Raw genomic sequence first — 7266 nt, forward strand, 5'->3', positions numbered from 1 at the left:
AAGTTTGTTGGAAATTGAGGCTTAGGCCAAAGCTCTCTTTATTACAATACTTTGCAGCTTCAATTTCACATTTTGACACACAAAAAAAGAGGCCAGCCATGTAGTCATCTGAAGTGTTATATTACATGGCCATGGGTCTTGGCTGTGAAGTCCGTTAGAAAATAGAAAAGCCTCCCATGTATCTAATAATGCATGCCGTTCTCTATGCCGAGCAAACTTGTAAATCTATGCAGATACTCAAACATTCTAAATATGTAGTAGCTTCAGGATATTTACCTGTTGTGGACACTGCACAAACGTTTCTCCCCATCACAAGTGCGGCGTCGACAAGCATGAGTCAAAGACAGCAAACCCCCAACAGGTTGTCCCGCACACCTGTCCGTCACCGCTAACAAATACCGCTCCCCAAAAAGTAGTCCTTTCAAAACATGAGTAAAATTACTTCGCCCGGTGTTGACAGTGGGGGAGGTGAATGACAGCACAACTGAACTTGTTGAAGCTGCTCTTTTTTTGCCTCCCTCTTACGTCTCTCATTCACAACACGCGGCGCGCGGTATTAAGAAGATTACTTCGTGCTGCCATCTGCCCAGCAGCGCTACAGGCGGCAGGATACCGGGCGCACGGGACGCCGCTGCAACGTTACACTCTGACTAGAACCGGGTAACGGAAACTTGAGAGCCCCGCAAGCAGAATGAGAGAAAGCTGCGCGTCTTATCCATTTTGCTTCAAAAACAGAACGCCAAACATTGTTTTGAACCTGCGAGACAATAATATATAATGACCCACCCACGCCTCTCCCCCCCCCCTCTGCATGGTTTGTAATGTTTTCCCCCCACCTACGTAGGATGTGTCTGGGTTTCAGACAAGTGGCTCTCAGGACCAAAGACGAAAGCTACTTCCGTCTCTAAGCAACGGTAATCAGCGGCGGCCACTGGAAAAAAAAAAAGCGTTGAAGAAACTTATTTGCATCTTCACATTTCCTAAACTTAACGTTTATCTGTAAGGAAAATCACCCTAATGTATTATCACCCTGTCACAACCTTTTTCAATCACTTGATCAGTTTAGCAATCAGACTGTTTTTCACAATCTGAATTAATTGAAGGCATTAATTCATCTGAAGGCATTTAAAATAAAACTATAGCTACTAAGTTTAAGTCTATTATTGACTAATTGTATGAACAGTAAATTATATATAATTAAATATTTTCTTTACTGTTTCAACTAATGTCTAACTATTAGAACTATAGGGTCATTGTGTATTTAGAAAACCATGTTTTGCTTTGGACTGGTGACTTCTTCCTGTTTGAACTGCCTTTCAGACCAGTACAAGTCCTCGCTGTAGATAATGACTCTCTCTTACCAGTTTCAGCTGTCTTCTTTACAAGGTCTGTAGCTTTTGTTCTTGTGTTACAAAATTATTTGTTTTCCCTTAGGATTTAAGTAACAACTTGGCTCTTCACAAGGCATGTAAATTCAAGATTTCTTGGATTTACCTCAAATTAAATTCAAGTATTTATGTTTTTTAAATACCTCATCTTGCATTTAAATCAGCAGAAGCCTGTTTTTCAGTGCAAACTGAACATTAGCAATGAATTTTTAAATTCTTAAACTCTCCCCTCTTTAGACTTTTTCCTTTTCCTCAAATAAATTTCTCTAGGTAACATTCTTCCTCTTGCTTTCACAGTTGCATATAATTCTCCATTTCCTAAACCACACAAATAGAAACACAGACGTGTAGGTGCCTATGTGTGTTCAGATTCTCTGTATTTTAATTATGTAAACATTTCTGCTAAGACTTTTATTTTTTTTCTTTTCTCAGTTGACAGTTTTTTTTTAACGTTATCATACTAATCTCGTTTGAACAGCTGCAATTTGCCTTGGTCGAACAAAGGCATTCTAACTAGGTTTTAATTAAGTGTTCCTAATGACCTTAAGGAGATTAGAGGTTTGCCTTCTAATCAATACCAGGCAGAGAGTAGCAAAGGGAGGGGAAAGAAGGAGAAGGGCGGTGGCTGGGGGCTAGGATAGAGGTACGGAAAAAAGAGGTGGGGAAAAAATGAAGGTAGTGGAGGGAGCAGATGAAAGCTGAACTGATGTAGAAAGAAAGTGGAGAGTGGAAAGCAGGGGATGTGAGATCAGAATGTGACAGATCAGTTAGTTAAAAAGTTTCCACTTGAAATGAGCTCATCAATTTATCAATATTTAAAGAAATCTGACCCTTTGTTGAAGGCTTCCCATGCATCTAATCGATGCCCATGTCAAAATGGATCAAAGCAACGTTGTCTTTGACAAATCATATCCTTTCATTTTCTTAAAAACAAACATTCAAATAAGTCAGGTGACGATTTTTATAAGATCACAAGGAATCTTTCAGTTTTAAAACTTTCATCACGTTTCCCATCTTTTTCCTTCTGTGTTTTGAGTGGGTGAAAATATTACGCCATGGTGTCGGACTATGATCATCGAGAGCTTTGTTATCCAAGAAGAGTTCCTCTTATGCACTCTTAACAAGACATTTGCATAGATTTGTAAGAAGTGTGTCCACAAGACAAAGAATAAAGTCCCACATTGATTGTGCTAATTTATTCAGCCAGGCACAGTCAGTTTCACAGACTGAAGAGCCATCAGAGAAACAGCTTAAAACTCAGTGCCACCATTAACATTGCTTGATTTTCTGGATTGTTTGTGCATGATTCCTATTTATCCAGATTGTGTTATCTAGTCTAATAACATTAAGACTAATATGGTAAATATTAGCTGTAAATGTGATGTGGCTCTAACTCCTGAGAGCAGCATGAATATGTATGGGGGCATCCTTGCCCTCGCTGCTGATTAGAAAAAAATTGAATAAATTGCTGCATCCCTGCATTTTTTTTTCCATTTTAGGTTAGATTTAATACACGTTAACACACATGCCACTATATATAGTGGTAATCAAAAGTTTACATACTCTTATCATTTACATTAATATTATTACTTAATAAAACCTTTGAACAGTTGTTTTTGCAGCATGTAAGGATGATACAACGTTGGGTACAACATCGACAGTAGGGTGTAAAAGATCAAATTTTAATGCAGATTTTCTCTAAAAAACACAAAAAATTGATTCAGCTTATATATATATTCAAAGCTATTCAGCTTTGAATATATATATATATCTGCACGAAGGTAACTGGTAATAAACATTCCATTTTTGTCATAAAGACACTTATTGATAGTCACATGAAAGATCAATAAGTGAAGGTTATGCTTAATTTTATGTGTGTAAATTGCAATGGTAACTCTATGGCAGCATGAAAACATGCGCTGCGGTTTTTACATTTAAGCACCTTTTTATGCTAATGTTTATTTTTAAGCATTTTCCTGAAGTTAAGATTTTCGCAAGTTGGTATTATTTAAGTCTTTACTCATCCGTTTTGTCCATGCGAAATACGTCGAACACAGCTTTCACGCTTGCATCCAATGAGACTTTGTGCCCCCATTCTTCCTCTTGCTGCGGAAGGTAAGGGCTTTAATGTTGATTTCTCCATTGTTTCCTGCAAATGACCTTACAGACCTGATGTACGACTTGTTGGAGAAGTTTCTTGCCTGTCGTCTGATCAGTGTTGGCAGACAAGGCAAAAGTGATTCAAGAAATGCCTCAGTAATGTGTTGCGTTCCCCTACCTCTGCCATTATAAGAGTTTGTCGGAGGTTTGCTCTACTTCCGCATGGGGGCGGAGCCGCCGTCACCTCAATTGTCTGATAGTGATGGGAATTTCGGCTCTTTTCAGAGAGCCGGCTCTTTTGGCTTCCAAACAGCTTAATTTAGTACCATCTGCAACCCCTTAAATTAGCTTGGCAAATAGGAATGTTTTACATGATAAGTCTTTTTGCATTCAATGTTCCCTGTATGAGAAGCTTTATAGTTTCTTAATGTTATGTAGTTGTTGTGCTACAAAAACAGACAATCTTACTTTAGTTTTATTGTAAACAAGCTTTTAATTTTTTTAAGCAAAAACAAATAAGCAAAACACAAACAAATCTACCGAACAGATCCGAATTGTAAATGATTAATTTTCAGTCAAATACTACTTCTCGTACGAGTGCCACTTATGGCTATGTGTGTTTTTTTGCAACTCACTCTCCACTTCACCACTGTCTACTGACTGAAGAGATGGACCAACATGACTGTTGTATCCGTCCCCCTTTTTGTTTTCACATAAACAAAAATGTTGTTTATGTGAAAACATAAACAACACATCCTCACATGTGATTGGCCACAAGGCTGTCATGCTCCTCTCTCTCCACCTGTCGTGTGGCGTGCTCTTGCGCTGTTGTTCGTAGCCCCGCCCCTTATAAAGAAGAACTGCTCTCAGTGACAACCCGTAGTTCACTTGATCGATTCTAAGAGCCGGAACGTTCGTGACCGACCCATCACTACAGGCTGGATATTTGAACGTTTCTGGGAGGAACTGGCATGGTATGTTTACATTTAGTTTTATGCCATAGAAACAGCTTTCAACCATCAACCATAAATGTTCAATAGCGTAGAGGCCATTCCAGAATCATAATGCTTCATCTGATCCACGTTTGGAATCATTGTCCTTTATGATGTTTCATTACACCTCTGAGAAAAGTTCCAGAGTTCTATAAACTGGAAGATACACAAACACAGTTTTCACTCCCCACAGTGTAAATGAAGTGAATTTAATTTCAGAATGGACAGAGAAGGTGCGGACCAAGAAAGAAATTCTAAAATAAACATATATATTCTTTAATTTGCAGATGTCCATATGGTTGAAAGCAACGTTTTCTAAAGAAAAAAAATTATACTCTCCAATATGACAACACCTGAGCTCTTTGAAAATAATATTTCTATAAGATTGCATTAACATGAAAGCTTATCACACAACCAACGAAAAAATTCTCAACACATATAGGCCACATGCGCAGTATGACAACAAAACCATAACCATTTCAAGGACAATTAAGACCAGTTTTATCCATTAATTATTCCTTTCTGATCTGCATGTGTTTGATATATCTGCTCAGGTCAGGACAGTGTTGCATAATCAAATTTATATTTCTATGAACCTTCATACACAATGACAGAATCCCTCTTTAAATAGGCTTATACGTCAGTCCTTGGAAACACTCAACATGCATGGTTGGCAAATGTGCCATTTTGAGTCAACACATTGTTTGCTGTGCTGATGTCAGGTTTATTTTTGGTCCATGTCTTCATTTTCCCCGTCAAACACTTCCATGTGACACTGCTGTCTACATACTTTCTATTTCAGCCATTTTTGTCCTATAATTATGAACCTATCCCACAAATCCCTCTCTCCTCCAGTACCACTCCATTCTTTTATACACTCCATTTCTGTCTCCCCTCTCTCTACCCTGAAACCCTGTTACTGCCCTCTATCACCGAGTCTCTTTGAATGTCCTCTTCTTTCGTGTCCTTGTTTTATGCAGCGTTTTCTATAAATAGGTATATATTTTAATCCACATTCATCATTTACCCTGCTCGGCTCCAAAATGAAATGCACCAGAACCCAGATTTAAAAACAATTTGGCTTTCCCTTAACGTTCCACACTTTGCAGCCTCCAGACATCTAGTCCATATTGTGGTGTGTGTGTGTGTGTGTGTGTGTGTGTGTGTGGGCATGATTTCTGCCCCCTATTGGGGTTGAGGCCAGTGACACCCCCAGGGCTGTGCTGCCCAATCCCCTCCATGCTGCTTTTCTATAGGATTGAATTAACCTCCTGCCTCTCTTGACAATGCACATACACATATCATCATCCAGCAGCAAATTCAGAAACACATACATATACTTTGTCTATGCCAATCACCTTTCCCCTGTCAAAGCTGCATTAGTAGCTTGGGGCAGTTTGGAAACCATCTCCACTTACATTCTCCCCTGACAATTGGCCTATTAAACTGATACAAAGATGTTGATTTATACTACACTGGAATAAAGACTGAGCAAGACGTCAGTGGATGAACAATGAGCATAAACAGCAAAGGAGAAAAAAGGTTAAGTGAAGCATATTTTACTGACAGGATGAAAAGAAACAGTTAAAATGTAATGATTTTGAAATAATAAGAAGATGTACATCTTAGTTATGAAATCACTGGAAGCTATGCAAAAGCAAATGTCATTATATCAATTTAATTTTATTGGGGAACTCACTTAAGTTTTAAATGAGGGAAAATATTTCTGTTTGTTTCTTTATGGGTTTTTCAAGACTTATTCTTATATCTTACCTTTTGAATTGTCTAAATATTTCAGTGTGGAAAAAGTTTTAATTATTTTATTTCAAAATAATTAATAAGTAATGCCAATTCACTCAGAAATGATCACTTTACAAGACGCTCTATGTCCACACAAATAGGCCTAGAGAATACAGTTTAGTCAACAGATTCAAATCCAATGACATGTATTCCTATTTAAATAGTTATAATTAGCTTTTAAACAATTCAGTTTGTAATGCCAGTGCATAAAAGGTTTTATTTCTAAGGAACCCAGTCAATTTGCAGTCATTTTCTTGAGCAAGCATGTGGCAACAGTGGAAGCAAATGACTCCGATTTAGCATAAAAAACAACAGTTCCAGCATAAGATGCCACCAGCTTTGACTGATTGTGGAATGAAAAAACTGGGAAGACACAAAAACACAAAACCTCTGTACTTTCTATCCTACAGAAATGTACTAGAAGTAGGAGTGTATCTGTAGATCTATTGCTGAAGTGTATTCTTTACATACCTTCATTTAGAAACTACAACTAAAAGTATAAAATACTCTCCTTTATTTGGTTTTGATCCTTTCTGGTAACTTTCTAAATGTTTATTTTTCTGTTAATGTGACTGAGTTGCATTCAATGATCTCTACTATTTCTTGCCTCTTTTATTTTACTACAGTCCCATGTTCTTGAGGTAATCCAATTCTTCATCCTTTCCCACTTCTTATCATTCTCTCCCTCCTCTCTCTATCACATAAGGTGTAAAGTGGCTTTAGTGACTGCATACATTTGTGCTGCATGTGCAAGCTATATATGAGGGTCAGCTGTCTATTTGCACTTTTAATGTCTTAACTATATACAATGGGTCATTTATTCTCATTCTCCCCTTTCTCTGTCTTTTCTCTCTTCCCCTTTCTTGTCTTTCTTTCTGTATATATTGCTCTCAATCTCTCTCCCAGGACAGTAAATGTTTTAACTCTCCATTCTATGGGCCATTTATTAGGTTAGTGTACTTTAATAAATAGTCTGACGTGTCACT

The sequence above is a fragment of the Poecilia mexicana genome, unplaced genomic scaffold (assembly GCF_051168715.1).
Source record: "Poecilia mexicana isolate PSO_F unplaced genomic scaffold, ASM5116871v1 scaffold_3, whole genome shotgun sequence".
NCBI lineage: Eukaryota > Metazoa > Chordata > Actinopteri > Cyprinodontiformes > Poeciliidae > Poecilia > Poecilia mexicana.